Raw genomic sequence first — 16,768 nt, 5'->3', positions numbered from 1 at the left:
CTCCACAACCTCTCCAACATTTGTTGTTCCTTGTCAATTTTTTGCCATTCTAACTGGGGTAAGGTAGTATCTCAGTACGATTTTGATTTGAATTTCCCTGATGGTGAATGATGTTGAACATTTTTTCATATGTCTGTTAGACATTTGTATGTCTTCTTGCTTCTAAAATTATTTTCTTACCTTCTGTAGAATCAGACGACCCATTCAGAATGTTTAGCAGTGTCGATTTACCAGCTCTGCTGTGTCCCAGTATTACAGTGATCTGTCCTTCATATATGTCAAGAAATATGCCTGTTTAAGAATAAAATGTGAAAATTAGACTTTAGATTATATTCAGGTGGGATGGACCTTACAAAAGTTTGTAAGAGTCAAAGGTATCCCAGTGCTTCATTTATTGGTATTCTTATATGTTCCCTCTAAAATTATATATTTGTGTCTATTTATGAAGATGACACTTTAATTTCTCTGGGGAAATTGGATCAAGACTGAGAACATAAATTTTCACCTTCCTCCCTACCCAAATCCTTCAAATGTCAAAGAATATATTAATTCGATGTTAAAGAACAGAGCAAAGACTACAAGGAATAAAGCAGAGTGAGCAGAGTATTTGCTTTCCGAGCCAAGAAAAGCATTGTGCCTGAATAAGCAGCCTCCCAGAAGCTCCCAGAACTGAGACAGAAGGGCCAGGGATGGAGGCAAAGGGGTATGTATCCTATATTTGGAGGGAGAGAGCACGGGTTAAGGAGAGGTTGGTAAAATTTCCCCTGGCACTGGTCATTGCTCTGTTTTGTACCACAAAAGTGTGAGCATGGTCTCCAGAGGGATCTGGGGGACCCAGAACAGGTCACAGGCATTTTTCTATATATGTGCTCAGGACTTGATAATTTATTTTTCTTGAATATTTGAAACATTATCTAACTCCATGGAGAAACAATAGAGTTCTGTTAGCAACCTAGAAATTTTAAGAGATTCTCTGAAGATAGATAACATGTGGAATTATATTGTTGGAGAATCAAAAACAAGACCACAGCCCAAAACAGGTGATGAGAAGTCCTGTGAAAGTAGAACAATTCCAGTAATATCTCAAAGTCTGTCTGACAAATCTATGTCAAAGATTATAAACCAGCATGAGCAGTACAACCTTCTTTTTAAAAATGTTATAATTATATTATCAATGACTCTCCCTCAGAGTAGAAATGTGGGTTTTTAAAAATTTTTCTTTTTATCTAGACTAATTCTCTAATTTGCCACTATGACTGTCTGTAACATCAGAAAACAACAACAAAAAAAATTTTTTAAATTAAAAACAGCATCAAAACAATGAAGTCTTCTCTTTACCTTGAAATACTTACACTTTTTCAGGCTTTCCATCATACTCTTTTGTAACATTTCTGATTCTGAAAGATGATTAAGCAACTTTGAAGTAAGTACATTTTCTAGTAACACAGATTATGTTAACCGTCAATACGACAGCAATACGACAGTTTGTGATTAATGTTGAACCACACCGGGTAGGGTGTCACCCTCATAATGGGATCCAAGGAAGGCAGAGGTAAAATCTCACACCACTCCCAAAGAGACTTGCACAGACCAGCTCATACCCTTATCAAACCTGGCATTTCGTACATGCCAGCAATTCTTCTCAGTTGGCAAATGAAGAGAGAGCTACCATTGAAAGAAAGGAAGGAAAGAACAGGAAAGAGAGCAAAGGAGGGAGAGAGGCTTTCCCTCAGTTCTGCACCCCTCTCTAGTTATTATTTAATTGTTCTTCTCCTCCACAGGCAACTTTATCAAAATAGTCTCTCTACTCTCTGTTTCCAATTTTTAAAAGACTTTATTTATTTGAGAGAGAGTACATGAGAAGAGGGAGGGGCAGAGGGAGAAGCAGACTCCCCACTGAGCAGGGAAGCTCAAAGACACGGGGTTCAATCCCAGGACCCTGGGATAATGACCTGAGCCAAAGGCAGCCACTCAACCAAATGAGCCACCCAGGTAGCTTTATGTTTCCATTTCTTTATCTCACATTTATTCCCAACCTAAGGCAACATAGCTTCTGACCCTATAACTCCACTGAAGCTATCCTCAGTGAAGACACCAAAGACACTCTACAGAATCCATGGGACACTGACACTGGCCGGTCATTGTTTAATAGACGCTGTATTAAACAATTGCTAGCTCCTTCCTTCTTGCGAGGCTATATTTCCTTGGCTTCTACCCTCTTGGTTTCCATATCTTTCTCTTATTATTCTGCTCAGCATTCTTTATGGATTCCTTAAACTGGATTCCAAATTTAACCAACTATTTTTCTTATTCTCAGATCTTTTTTTTTTTTTTTTTGGTAGCAAATCTTTATTGTAAAAGTGCCATCACATAAATGCATTGTAATATAACTTGCCCAGAACATTTCCTAGGGTTTATTTTGGGGCAGTATTTTACATATGGAAGAAGGTGGTCTCTGCATGGGTTGGAAGCCCCTTGCCGCAGAGCATCAGGAAAGAAAACCAATTCTTTGTATTTTGCACAAACGTATTAAAATTTATATTTGCTCTGAAAGAAAAAGAGATGTATTCACCCCATTTTTTTAAGAGAAAAAAATTTATTTAATAGCAACACTTATGGTAAAAAGACACAGTTTTTTTCAGTGTTCCAAGATTCATTGTTTATGCACCACACCAGTGCTCCATGCAATACGTGCCCTCCTTAATACCCACCACCAGGCTCACCCAACCCCCTACCCTCCTCCCCTTCAAAACCCTCAGTTTGTTTCTCAGTCTTCACAGTCAAATCTTTGCCATATGATATTGCCCACTCTCATTGCTTCAACTCTAACTTAGATTCTAATGATTCCCAAATTTGTGTCTTTAGGTCTTTCTTCAAAGTCTCAAATGTACATATTCAGCTTTTTTGCTCTGCATCTGTGCATAGATACCACACAGGTCATATTATTTTCCCCTGTAAACCAGTCCTACTTCTGTTCTCTATCTCAGTTGGTGTTTTCAACATCTGCCCAGGAATGCCAACTAAATGCCTAAGAAACATTCTTGATTCTTTTCTCTCTCTCTCACCTCAACCTGTGGTCCACAAAATTACTATAATTTAACCTGATGGATTTACGAATTTAACTTTATGAAATCTCTTTGAATTTATCCCTTTATCACTTGTCTATGACCTTCTAGTCCAGATTCTTATCATTTCTCACCTCAACCTCTGAATCAGATGGTGTTTTCCCTTTCCATTAACCTAGCCCCTTGTCTCCTGCAATGCAGAGGACATACCAGGAATAAACTTCCCAGAAATCATTCTCTGTATTGAACTTGGAGAGAACTTGGGCGAGATTTGGAAAGCCGAAGTGAAAAAAGGTCATTTTTCTCTGAAGGTCATGGGGGCAGACACATGCACAGACTGTAGGTTTGTAGCAGTTTTTCAGATTTCTTGACAAGCCCTGCTTTGCTGCTGGAGCTTAAGAAACCTGGTGGGAACTTTCCCAGAGGATCCCAGCAAACTTAGTGAGACCTACCTACTTCCATGCATCTGGATAGATTTTCTGGCTACAACTTTCTTGACCTTCCCTCTTGTATTCTTAGTACTTTTATAAATTACTAATTTCCATACCAAATCCCTTTACTTGTACAATATTTCCAGCAACTCACTTGTCCCAACCAAACCCAGACTGACACAACCTTTGGAACGTTTCCATTTCTCCAGTTGTATCTCCTTCAAATCCATTCCAGAAAGCTATCCAAATGATCTGCCAAAAGACTCGCTGTCTACTTGGCCTCCCTCAAATCACTTGGTGATTCCCCCACACTATACAGGACAGCCTGTCCTTCTTGGCAAACAAAACCCACATGATCTGATCTGGCCTGTATCTCTTAATATTTACCTCTCCCCCACTTCTTAGCTTTGTGCTTTGAGCTCAGAAATGTCAGCTTCTTGTCATTCTTCAGACATACACAGATTGTTTCTTGCTGTGCCATGCTGGTCACACTGCATTGTCTGTTTGGAGGAACCTTCACATGCCCATCACAATTTACGTGATTTTTTTCCTTCCATAAGACTCACCTCAAGAGTCACCTGCTTCTGACCTTTCCTACCACTCTTAGGCTGGGCTGAATGATCCCTCCCTAGGTTTGGTTATTCTCTGCATCATCTCTACCACTCTTTTTGTATCTTTTGTATCAATCTTTTCTAATAATCTATTTAAGTGCCTGTTGCCCCCAGGCTCTGCCTGTCCTGAGGTTAAAGACTGTCATTCATCTTTGAATCCTAGTTCTGGCAGAGAGAGCCTAATGAATGATGAATAAATGAAGTAACTAATTTGCCAGCAGAAGCAGTCTGGCCCAGAATGATCCAAAGAGATGGTTCGAGACATATTGGGGTAGCAAGCATAAAGAGGGGCTGTCAAGGTGGAGGACAGAGTATGCGGGTTTAGACAGGCTAGAGCTGTTCTGTGTCCCTGGGGGTATGCTCATTTCATGTTAAAGCATCAACAGCAAGTTGGATCTAAGACCACTGAATAGGACGGCTGGTGGCATCCACTTAGGAAAACTGAATGACCACACAACCATACGCGTCTTCATCGCCCACTGGATGAACGTGACTGAGGGTTAATATTTGGGCACTTATGGAACCATGTTGCTGAAGGGTGAAGTTCTGGACTGACTAATGTGATTTAGTCCTGATTTAGCTTGTTAATTTAACTAAATTTTCTGGTGTCAACATAGTTACTGTAAGTTAATGGTAAGGAACATGGTAAACTGAAATAACTAAGTTTTTTTTGTTTTTGTTTTTGTTTTTGTTTTTAGATCTTATTTATTTGACAGAGAGATCAGAAGTAGGCAGAGCAGCAGGCTGCGGGGGTAGGGGGAGCAGGCTCCCTGCTGAGCAGAGAGCCCAATGTGGGGCTCAATCCCAGGTCCCTGAGAGATCATGACCTGAGCCAAAGGCAGAGGCTTAACCCGCTGAGCCACCCAGGTGTCCCTTAAGTTTTCACATAGGAGTTAGGGTTTGAAAAACTACCAGAAATGGTAGAATTTGAGAAGTTCCAACTCCAGGGAATAGAGGGTTTCCACTTATCTTTCCATGTCAGGTTATACTTTTTTTTCCTTCCTCTCTTGTCTCTCTGCTCATTTCCCCTTCTCCCCGATACATTTGCCCATCACATTTGACCTGTTTCAAAATAAGTGAACCGATTTATGAATATCTGATTGAACTTACCCGGGATATTCCTAATAGCAAAGAGTTACTGAATGCCTATTATGGGCTAGGCACTATTCTAAAAGCTTTACTCAAGGTAGCTGATTTACTCGTCATAACAAACATATTTCCAGTATCATGCCCATTTTTAAGACACAGAAACTGAGACATAGGCAAGTAACTTAGCTGGGATTATACAGTCAACAAGCAGTAAAGCCAGGATTCAAACCAGGTGGTTTAAATCTGTAGAGGACATTGTAATCACTACGTTCCATTTTGTCCTCAGAATACACTTCACATAAATGGAATGTCATTTAGGAGTACTTCTCAATAATCTCCTTCAATAAAATAAGCAAACAAGAAGCATGCACTAAATTATGATGACATTAAGAATTAGGCAGTCATTTTCTATACATCTTCCCGCTTTCCCATAAAACCTTTATCAATGCTTTTCTCTACATTATTTCTTACTTATACCCTTTCAATCAACCACACCCCTACAGATAAAGATTTTAAAAAAAGAAAAAAAAAAGATAACATTTATCCAGTTCCTGTTACCTAACAGGCATATTTAATTATCTCACTGATTCTTTAAATTCCTCAAGAAGAAGTCACTGTACTGTTGAATTATATTACACATTTCTTAGAAATGAAGAAAATGATGTTTAGAGATCTCACATGGTTCGACAAAAAGTTACCAAGCTACTAAATAATAAAGAAATCTTTTGACTTCAAAACTTCAATCCATATACTTCCTAAAGGCAGATAATCAAAGAAACGTGTGTCTGTTTTATATACTATATGTGCGTATACATACATATTATAATATGTGTGTTTGTGTGTATTAGAAGAGAATGCAGAGAGGAGGGTATACATGGTTGGGATAGAAAGTAAAAGATGAAGGACAAGAAAATGAATAGGGCTACTAAATTTTGCTGCTGACAATATCAAAAACACTTACTTTTAAAATGATGAATGAGGGGCGCCTGGGTGGCTCAGCGGGTTAAGCCTCTGCCTTCAGCTCCGGTCATGATCTCGGGGTCCTGGGATCGAGTCCCATATCGGGCTCTCTGCTCAGGGGGGGGAGCCTCCATCCTCCTCTCTCTCTGCCTGCCTCTCTGCCTATTTGTGATCTCTGTCAAATAAATGAATAAAATCTTAGAAAAAAAAAGATGAATGGAAGTTTGGAATGACGGCAGAAACACCTGAGAGAAAGGAACTTTCAAAAAACACATCATCTATGACATTTGACCTGTGGCTGGCTCTGTCGTCCCTTAGTTTATTGAAATTTCACCTGTAAGTATGCACCATTTGTTAGTTGCCTTATAGCTTCTTTTCCATGGAACTCTGGAGGCCCTGGTTCAAAAGAGTCATCAGGAATGCTCAGGTTTTATTTCATCCTCAGAGACTTCATAATGAGTGTTTTGACGTTGGGACCACAATGAAGACTTGAGGAAGAACAAGGGCCATCTTCATCTGATCAATCAAGATACAGTTAGCTATTGAATCAATCATCTACATTGGTAAAGAACGATATCTGTCCTAGTGTAGCTTGATACCAATTTTTTCTACACATTAATGATTTATTTTTCCAGTTTTATTCATAAATAATTGACATCTATAACTGTATACATTGAAGGCATGATGGTTTGATTTACATATATTGTAAAACGGTTACTATGATTGGTTCAGCTAACATCCATCATCTCAATAGATACAATAAAATGAAAAGAATAAAAAGAAAAAAATGTTCTCCTTATGATAAGAACTCTTAGGATTGATGTTCTCAACACTTTTCCAAGTATCACACAGTGGTACTGACTATAGACCTCATGGTGAACATGATATCCCTAGTACTTATTTACATTATAACTGGAAATCCTTCTTCCAATTCCCCCTTCCTCCAGCTGTAAGTCTGATCTCTTTTTCTATAAGCTTGTTGGTTTTTTTTTTCTGAAAAATTTTTTTTTTTTTTAGAGTCTACATATAAGTGAGATCATACAGTATTTGTCTTTCTTGGTTGGTATCAATTTTGAATTTAAGTTATTAAGTTGGGGAATTATATTTATCACATTAAAAGTAAAGTATTATAAGGATTTTAAAGTTAAGACTGTTTTGGTCTTTGGTGAATTTTCAGCTCTGGTTCATTAAAAAAAAAAAAGCTTATCAAAGAAGATAAAGTAGTAGCTGTTGGAAATCATATCAAACATTCTCAGGATTTCCAGCCACTTGGGTGGTTAAAAAAGAGAAGTTATACAAGCTGATTTCTGCCACAGTATATGAAGAAATATTATTTTGATAATATAGGAAAATGAACATTGAAAATAATGAGCATATCAGTCACTATAAATCCAAAGTCAAATTTTTCAAAACCTTAAGGATAAAAGAAAAGCAGACAAAATAGTTATTAAGAACAGAAAGGTAGGCAAAAGACTGGATATGTGCTGACATATAGGAAAAGGGGAGAAAGGAAGAAAATTAAGGGCTCAGAAGTGAAAGGATGGGACATATTAAAAACTCATAAGGAAAATGAAATAAATATAAATCAAATTGTTTCTGCCATGTCTTCATTTGTTTTATTTTATGTAGTTTTTTTCAACCAAATTCCAAACTTAAAGTTTGGAATGGCCTCATGAAATTATACAGGGATTTTCATCAAGGTAGTTGGTATCACTCCAAGGCCAAATGGGCTGATTAAATATATTAAATATTAAATATATTAAATATAACTGATTAAAAATTGTCTAACATTTAAATGGACTTATAGTTTAATGGTAAGAAAGGAAAATAGAGCAATAATTAATAGGGAGTTCAACTGTGGATCTAAAGAACCAAAGTAAATAAAATGAGATGGCATTTTAATAATGTCTCCACAAAAATGTGAATTTATTAGTGATCAGAGGAGGAAACTTAATAGATTTTTCAGAGCGCATAGGGTAATTTAAACAACTCAGAATCTTCATATGTGATGTCACATGACAAGCCATTACTGTAGGCTAATGAAAGGGGATAAACTTGGTCAAAGTACCACAGCAAAAGGAGAGCTGAAGAGGAAGAGATACAATAACATGTAACTTCTAGAAGTATGAAAACAGAAAGTGTTGGTACCATAAAGAAAAACAGATGGAAAAGGTGTAGCTAGAAAATGAGTGTCTTTGAAAAGAGAAATGAAAAGGATCATGTATTATGGTCCTAAAGATATAATGTGGGAAAGCAGAAATGCTCAGAGTAAAAATATGTAGAAACATCGACAGCTGAACTAGCCAGAAAAGGGAATTATACCGTGAGAAAGCAAAGGAAATTTCTTAAAAGAAAGGGAAATTAACATTGAGAAATAAATTCATTTTATTCATAGAATTCGTAGGATTTTTTTAAAATATGTCAAAAATTGAATGAATTTTGGACATTCCTGTTTTGCTGCTACTGACCTAGTTAAGTGACATTTTCTCTACCCCCAGTAGCCAAGATCAGAAACAAAAACCATCCTCATCCCCTCTCTTTCTCACTACCTCCATCTAATATATAACTAACCACCAGGTCAGATTGTTTCTAGCTCCGAAGTACCTCCCGAGTCTGTCCTCCCCTCTGTAGTACATTGGTCCTCAATCTGGTCCCCTCCTCTCTCTAACACAGATTATAATGTCAACCTGCTTTGAGCCCATCCTCTAAATAGCTCTCAGAGTGATCTTCCTAACATAAATCTCAGCAGTGAAAAGTCCTATATAGATTACATCAATCTGTCTCTCTTTCCTGCACCCATGGTTCGAAGGTTTTTCAATTTCTTGGATGAATAATACTTTTTTAAAATAAATATACTGTGGGGGCACCTGGGTGGCTCAGTGGGTTAAAGCCTCTGCCTTCAGCTCAGGTCATGATCTCAGGGTCCTGGGATTGAGCCCCACATCGGGCTCTCTGCTTGGTGGGGGGGCTGCTTCCCCCACCCCCTCTGCCTGCCTCTCTGCCTACTTGTGATCTCTGTCAAATAAATAAATAAAATCTTAAAAATATATATATACTGTGTACTTTAAGGACAATTTAAAAAAAAAAAAAACCTCCCATCTTGCTATGATCACTACTGCGAAAGAGAGAAAATATTTTCACAACAAACGTATAGATATGTAAAGGCTATAATCTCACAATATGAAAGACAATTTCCAATGAAAGAATTAAGGTATTTAAGTTTCACATTGTTTTTGTCATTTCGACAAAAACAAGAGAAACCCTTGTCAGGGATCACCACCAATATTGGAACTGACTAGGGGAGAGAATCCCAAATTCTTCACGTGATCAGTGGAGTCAGCGAGCGCAGGCACCTACAGAGGGACTTAAGTGGAGGTGAAGCTCAACCCCCTGGGATCTTCACACGCTATATTGCCCTGTCCATAGCTGTGCACGATGTGTATTTGGAAAAAATTTCCCCTTTTAATTTCTTGTTAGCTGCTTATTAATTCCTACATTAGAACCACATCTGACACCCAAACTAGGCACTAGCTCTACCTAATAACTTTTCATTTCCCTACACTACAGCCATTTCCCATTACTCAACACACATGCTATTCCTTTTGACCATAAAATTTTTTGTGCATTCTTGTCCACCAGGTAAACTTTCTTATCCTTTAAATGCTGCTGAAATTCTTTCCTCCCACCAACCCGAGGACTTACACTATCATAGAACCTTGTGGTATCCTCTCCTATCACACTTCTTACACTACATTTAGTTACTGATTTGTGAAGTGTCTCCAATGCTAACCCTGAAAGCCTTGAAAAGACCATTGACCCACATAAATTTAATCAGCAAAGTTATGTATTAGATACATAGATGAAATCTGATATCTAATTGGTATCAATTTTATGGGAAATTTTGATCCAGAAAAAGAATGATAAATGTAAACACATTTAAATATAACCTATTCTTGGGGTGCCTGGGTGGCTCAGTGGGTTAAAGCCTCTGCCTTCGCCTCAGGTCGTCATGATCCCAGGGTCCTGGGATCAAGCCCCGCATTGGGCTCTCTGCTCAGCAGGGAGCCTGCTTCCTCCTCTCTCTCTGCCTACTTGTGATCTCTGTCAAATAAATAAATAAAATCTTTTAAAAAATAAATAAATATAAGCTACTCTAAAAATGTGGATTTGAAAGATGTTTATAAAAATTTGGGTTAAAGAGTACATATTGTACCCAAGTAAGGGGAAGTGAGACTTAATCAAACTTGTGGGAAAAAGGAAAAAAAAAAAAAAAAAACAAGGAGGAAGAGAAGGAGGAGGGAGAGGAAAAAGAGAAGGGGGAGGAAAAAAAGAAGAAGGAAAAGAAGAAATAGATTTTTTTATTTGAAGCTGAGGGAAAAGAAGAGGACATTCTTGTATTCCTTCATCAAATATTTGAGAGCTTCTTTGCACCAGGTGGTCTCTAGATGAAAAACACATTATATATCCGGAAGAAAGTTCAAATAAGAAAACAAATATATGCATTTATGTAATTCATCAAGAATTTATTGAGCACCTACTATGTGACAAAGACTGCTCTGGATGCTTAGAGATATCAGTGTAATAAAACACAAGCATCTCTTCCTCAGGGGGACTTACATTCTAGAGACAAAAGACAAGACATAAATAATAAATATAATGAATATCGAATTCAGTGGGGGGGAAAAAAACCCAAAAGGGGAGTACTAAGTCAGTTTCAAAGTTTTCACCCAAATTCTGCTAACTTTGTTCTTGGGCTAGTCATATAACCTCTCAGACCACTGCTTTGGCATCTCTAAAATGTGAGGCTTGTACAAAATACTGAACTAAATACTCATTGGTAAAATTTTCTGATCATATGACTACATAGAAACAGAAAAAAAAAATTGAATTCCACTTTCCCAGAAATAAATATTACTTACTGTGCCTTCCCATAGTAGAGGGTGGGGGTTAGGATAGTATTTGAAAAGTAAGCTAATTATGAATGAGTAGAGAACTTAGAAGAAAAAGTGGCTATTTAACCTATTAAAGTACAAATTAAATTTTAGATGGAAGTATTAGAAAAAAATGTTAATGCAGGAAAAAACAAAACTTTAGAAGAGGGCAAATAGGCAATATGGCACAGAGTTATGACAGGGGAAGATTAACTTTGGAACATTAACTATGCCTTCCTCTACTCCCAAGAAAGAATTTCAGTTTTATCTACTAGATTCCGGGGCCTGATGGGCTAAAAACAAACTGACTTGATTTATATACAAAGGGTTATAAACAATGGGCAAAAAAAGAAAATAAGAAATTCCAAAAGTAAAAGATGATGAAAAAGTACAGAAGATCCTAGCCCCAGTTTAGCTGGGGACACTTTTAAGGGTTCAGCAAAAAGGAATTTTTAAGACCTTTGCTATGTATGTTAACAAGGGAGTGAGTGCACACATCAGGAGATCAGATCTGGGATTTTACTTTCCATGTTGCAGGTTTGAGATGAAAGTAAAATTTTCTAATCAGTTGGACACTAGAGTGTTGATTCTTGTCTATGACCCGTGTCAAAGCACACACGTTAACTTGGATTCAGAGGTTACATGTATTTATTATATGCTACTTTTTGTTCAAAGGAGAAATTTCATTTAATTTTAAGAAGTTGTTTATTCATGAGAATAATTTTGCAAAGTAATTTTGAAGGCAATTTTCTAAGTGCATAAGAAATGCAATTATTTCAAAATGATAGACCATAAAGTTTTAAAATGAAATTATATTAATGGAATGAGTAAGAGGCATAGGGGATAAAATTCTAAAATAACAGTGTAATGGAGATAAAGAAAATGAAACAAATAAAGATCTAAAAAAAACTATACATGCTTTAAAAATAGAATACTTGAATTAGAAAACGTTTAAGGAAAGACACCAAAATAATAGGGTTTGAAAAGGACAGACCTATTCAGATTCTGATGCATGAGAAGGAATTATGTATGAGTACAATTTGTGGATTTTATGCGGGCAGAAAGGAATATAAGTGTATTAGTTTCTGGGATGACATATGCATTCTACATAGGAATTTAACAATAATTATTTAAAAACCACTTTTAACTAATTTTATGTAATTTAATGAGTTTATTTTACTAATTTTTATGATACTCTATAAAGCATTCTTGTTAGGCTGGTCATCCCATAAAAAGAAAGAGAAGAGCTCAGCTCATCCATTAACTTTATACTAGTCCCTTCTTCATATTCTTGAGATACAGAAGAACAAGTTTCCTAGAGCTTTTAAATATAACCTACTCTTCAAAAGAGAGAAAATATTTTCACAACGAGCTGTTTAATGAGCTATTTTAATGTCCATAAGTTTAATTCAAATACTAAAAAACATCATTGTGTTCAATAGTTGTTAGAGTTGTTTCCTTCTCTCCACACCTGCAACCAACACACACACGCATGCACACACACACACACACACACACACAGACGCACACCCCATACCTTTATAAAAGATAAAAACCCAAAGAACTACAAGTTATTTTTGTCTAAATTGTTTTTACCAAATAATTCTGGTCCGACCATTAAATAATGAGATGAAAATGAGGAGATTCTATTAATTTTGAAACTTTTTCCTTCCCTCTGCCACCAGAAATGCTTCTTAAATTACAAGCAAACAAATAGTAAGATATTACCTTATAAGAAGCAGAATGGCTTTAAATTCATCTGTAACCACACTATGACTTACCAGGCAAAACTCGCTCAAAATATAACGTTAATATCAAATAGAGACGAGATCAACTGCCAGAATGAAGGGAGCAATCATCATTATGTATGACTCTCCAGATGGATCAGGAAAAATAACGCCAATCAAGGAATAATCCATGTGTAAAATCTGAGATTTAAAAGAATAAAATAACAGAAGATGAACCTATAAGGCTAAAGGGCTTTTTTTTATTAAATGGTACTGCTAGACAAATATAGTTCATATTTTAATACTTTTTCTTCAAAAATCCACAGTGAAGTTGTTAGTAGTAGTGCTGCTTTTTACAAATAAAATTATTGCCACAAAAGTGGGAAATGCTATCTGAGAAAGTAAGACAAATTGAATAATAGAAATTTAACTGACTAATTGATTACCACATAAGTTTTAAAGAAGGGGATTTAGAGAAGTGGTCAAGAAGCCAAAAATAACATATTGTAGGAAGAGAAACTCAGAGCGGGCAGTGAAACTGGAGGACGTGTAAAGGAAATATAAAAATGTTAAGGGTAAGATATTGCAGAAACACTCAACTATTAAATAAGTATTGAGGACTTGAAGAGATTCATTTTAAAGATAAGAAAGACAATAGTTCACATTGCTATAGCTTGTGTCAGGAACTGCACTGGCATTATGGTTACAGAATAACACAGTCAGCCCTCCCATTTACCCCCATTGAGGAGATTTCTACTGACATCCCCTTTCTGCAGAAGAAGAAAGGAAGCCTACAGAAATCAAGTGACTTGCCCAAGGCAACCCAGCTGGTACGTGGGCAGAGCAGAGACTGATTCATGCATTGTAACTTATTCACTATTACTCATATCTCCACATTTTACTGCTTCTTTAAATGGGGACATAAATCAGACAAACTGAGGGGTTAGATAATGGACAATTATTTTTCTTCTTTAAATTGTCTAGCCTTTTACAAATGATCTATCTTCTTTGCTTATTACTTTGATGAGAATGCAACAGAACTTCTTAAAATACAAGGTGACTGATCACTAAGTTTCATGAAGGTACCAAACTCTTCAATAACTTTGAAAATCTAATAAATAAAATCATAAAATCACTGTGTGGGACACCTGGGTGGCTCAGTGGGTTAAGCCTCTGCCTTTGGCTCAGGTCATGATCTCGGGGTCCTGGGATGGAGCCCCACATCAGGCTCTCTGCTAAGTAGGGAGTCTGCTTCCCTCTCTCTCTGCCTGCCTCTCTGCCTATTTGTGATCTCTGTCAAATAAATAATAAAATAAAATCTCTTAAAAAATATATAATAAAATCACTGTGTTCTTTACCTGGGTCATTCCAGCAATGAAGACAAAGGGGCTAAAAGACCTAATGTCCATCCCAAAGATGAAGAAGTTGTCTGTACAATACAGTGACTCCCAGACATCCCCAAAATATAGTGAAGAGAAACCCAACCAAACTGGTAAGGATAGGTTTCTTTCTTTTTTTTTTTTTTTTTAAAGATTTTATTTACTTATTTGACAGAAAGAGGGATCACAAGTAGGCAGAGAAGCAGGCAGAGAGAGAGGGGGAAGCAGGCTTTCCGCTGAGCAGAGAGCCGGATGTGGGGCTTGATCCCAGGACGCTGGGATCATGACCTGAGCCGAGGGCAGAGGCTTTAACCCACTGAGCCACCCAGGCGCCCCAGGGATAGGTTTCTTTATCAGCACACTCAGGAGGAAAGCCAATGCTATCTGAAGGAAGAAAGAAGAGTTCCAATTGGTGTATTTGTTCCTTTGAGAAGCATTTTTAGCAATATTAATCAATTCCTCACACTGTCAAAAACTTCCTCAAAACATATAAAAAAAACTAGATACCAAATTAGTGCCTATGCCATAGCAATATCCTGAAGAAACATCATCTACTCATAGATCCGAGATGTAAAACAAATTAAGAGATATCTTTGGCTAACGCACCAAAGACGGGCCATATAGGACAAAGAGTGTGAATATCACCATGAAGCCAACAATTACTACAATTTGGATAGATGTTATGATCAGAACCATAACAATGGACAATTTAAATACAAAACCAGCAGGCATTAATCCCCAGGAGAGCCTATGGTAGAAACAAGGTGTTGCTTCAGAATGTCACACACAGGTAAATGTCTGGAGAGGCCATACGCAAAAACCGTTAGGAGTACAAGTTCTGAAACAAACAGACCAGAGTCAAATTTACTATAAAACTGTGGCTTTGCACTTTCTAGCCATGGAGTCATGGGTAGGACTTTTCCATTCTCACCCTCGTCTGTGAATTGGAATTAATTGTGGTAGCTACCTCATACGGTTGTTTTGTTTTAAGATACTGTGTATGAACTCTGTAGCGGAGCTGTTCTTAGAATTACTTTACAATTGTTGAATGAATTTAAAAATTCATATAACTACAGATAATCTGATTCTTTCAGTCAAGTGACTAACTAAATATGAAATGGAAATATAATAATCTCACCTTTAAACTCCCTTATACTAAAGTGAAATCTCTCTGATTAAAACCCTAATTCAAAAACATGTATGTGCCCCCCATGCTTATTGAAGCATTATTTACAATAACCAAGACATGGAAGCAACTTATGTCTCCATCAATGGAGGAAAGGAAAACAAAAGTGATATAGATATACACACAATGAAATATTACTCATCCACAAAAAAGAGAAGGAAATCTTGCTATTTGCAATAAAAAGGATTGAGGCCATTATGCTAAGTTAAAATTGACAAAGATTAATACCATATAATCTCACTTATACATATAATCTAAAACAAACAAACAAACTCATAGATATGGAGAACAGATTGGTGGTAGCCAGAGGTGGGGGTAGGGAGCAGGCAAAATGGGAGAAGGTGATTAAAAAGCACACAAACAACTTATAAACAAGTTATTTTATTTATAAAGTAAATCATGAGAATGAAATGCTCAGCACAGTGAATGTAGTTAATAATACTGTATCATCTTTTTGAAAGTTGCTAAGAGAGTAAATCTTAAAAGTTCTCATCACAAGAAAAAATGTTGTAAACCTGTGTGGATTTATGGTGGTGATCATTTCATAATATATACAAATATTGAATCATTATGTTTTTCACCTGAAACTAATATAATATTATATATCCATTATATTCCAATTTTAAAAAGATCGTAGTTTTCCTCATGCTCTCATTATTCAGTTTGAAATTCAAAAAATCTTCTACAAAACTAAATACCTAACAATCTTATTCAGTTAATTTTTTGAAGATCGGGTAAGTCTTTCAAATATAAAAACATCTGCTCTTAATGATAATGATTTTTCAGAAGAGGTGGTCACAGATTGGACTAAAGAGAGCATGAACTATGAAGATCGGTTAAGGAGAAGAAAAGAAGAAAAATGGACAATACTATTGATTGAATTACACAATTCTGTGTTCAATGAATTAATAAGAATATTAGACAAATATAAATTCCAATATATGTATGAAAGCATAAACTAAGTCAAATACAATTATTTTCTATGCTTTTGCCACTTACACGTTGGGAATATAAAATGGTATGTCTACTCTGGAAAACAGTTAAGCAGTTTCTTATTAAACTAAACTGCCATACAACCCAGAAATTGTACCATTGGGTATTTACCTCAGAGAAATGAAAAATTATGCTCATAAAAATATCTGGATATCAATATTCACAGCAGCTTTATTTGTATTTTATATATTTATATATTTGTATAGTTATATATTTGTATTTATACTGTATTTTATTTGTAATTCTCCCAAACTGGGAACAACCCCTACCCCTTTGAAAGACTGAACAACTAACCAAACAGATATTGTTACCATGGGATAGTTTCAGCAATAAAAAGGAGCAAACTATTGATAAATGCAACTTGTAAGAAGGGCCAGGAAATTATAATTAGTGGGA

At 36.3% G+C, this 16,768-nt stretch overlaps 1 pseudogene; it reads right to left on the bottom strand.

Moving 5' to 3' along the window:
- The window catches only part of LOC111158052, a 62,464-nt pseudogene that overhangs the window by 31,745 nt on the left and 13,951 nt on the right, over window positions 1-16,768 (bottom strand).

Source organism: Enhydra lutris, unplaced genomic scaffold (assembly GCF_002288905.1).
Source record: "Enhydra lutris kenyoni isolate GAN:26980312 unplaced genomic scaffold, ASM228890v2 scaffoldscaffold57, whole genome shotgun sequence".
Taxonomy (NCBI): domain Eukaryota; kingdom Metazoa; phylum Chordata; class Mammalia; order Carnivora; family Mustelidae; genus Enhydra; species Enhydra lutris.
The sequence above is the reverse complement of the archived record's forward strand: the minus strand, read 5'-3'. Positions and strand labels throughout refer to the sequence as shown.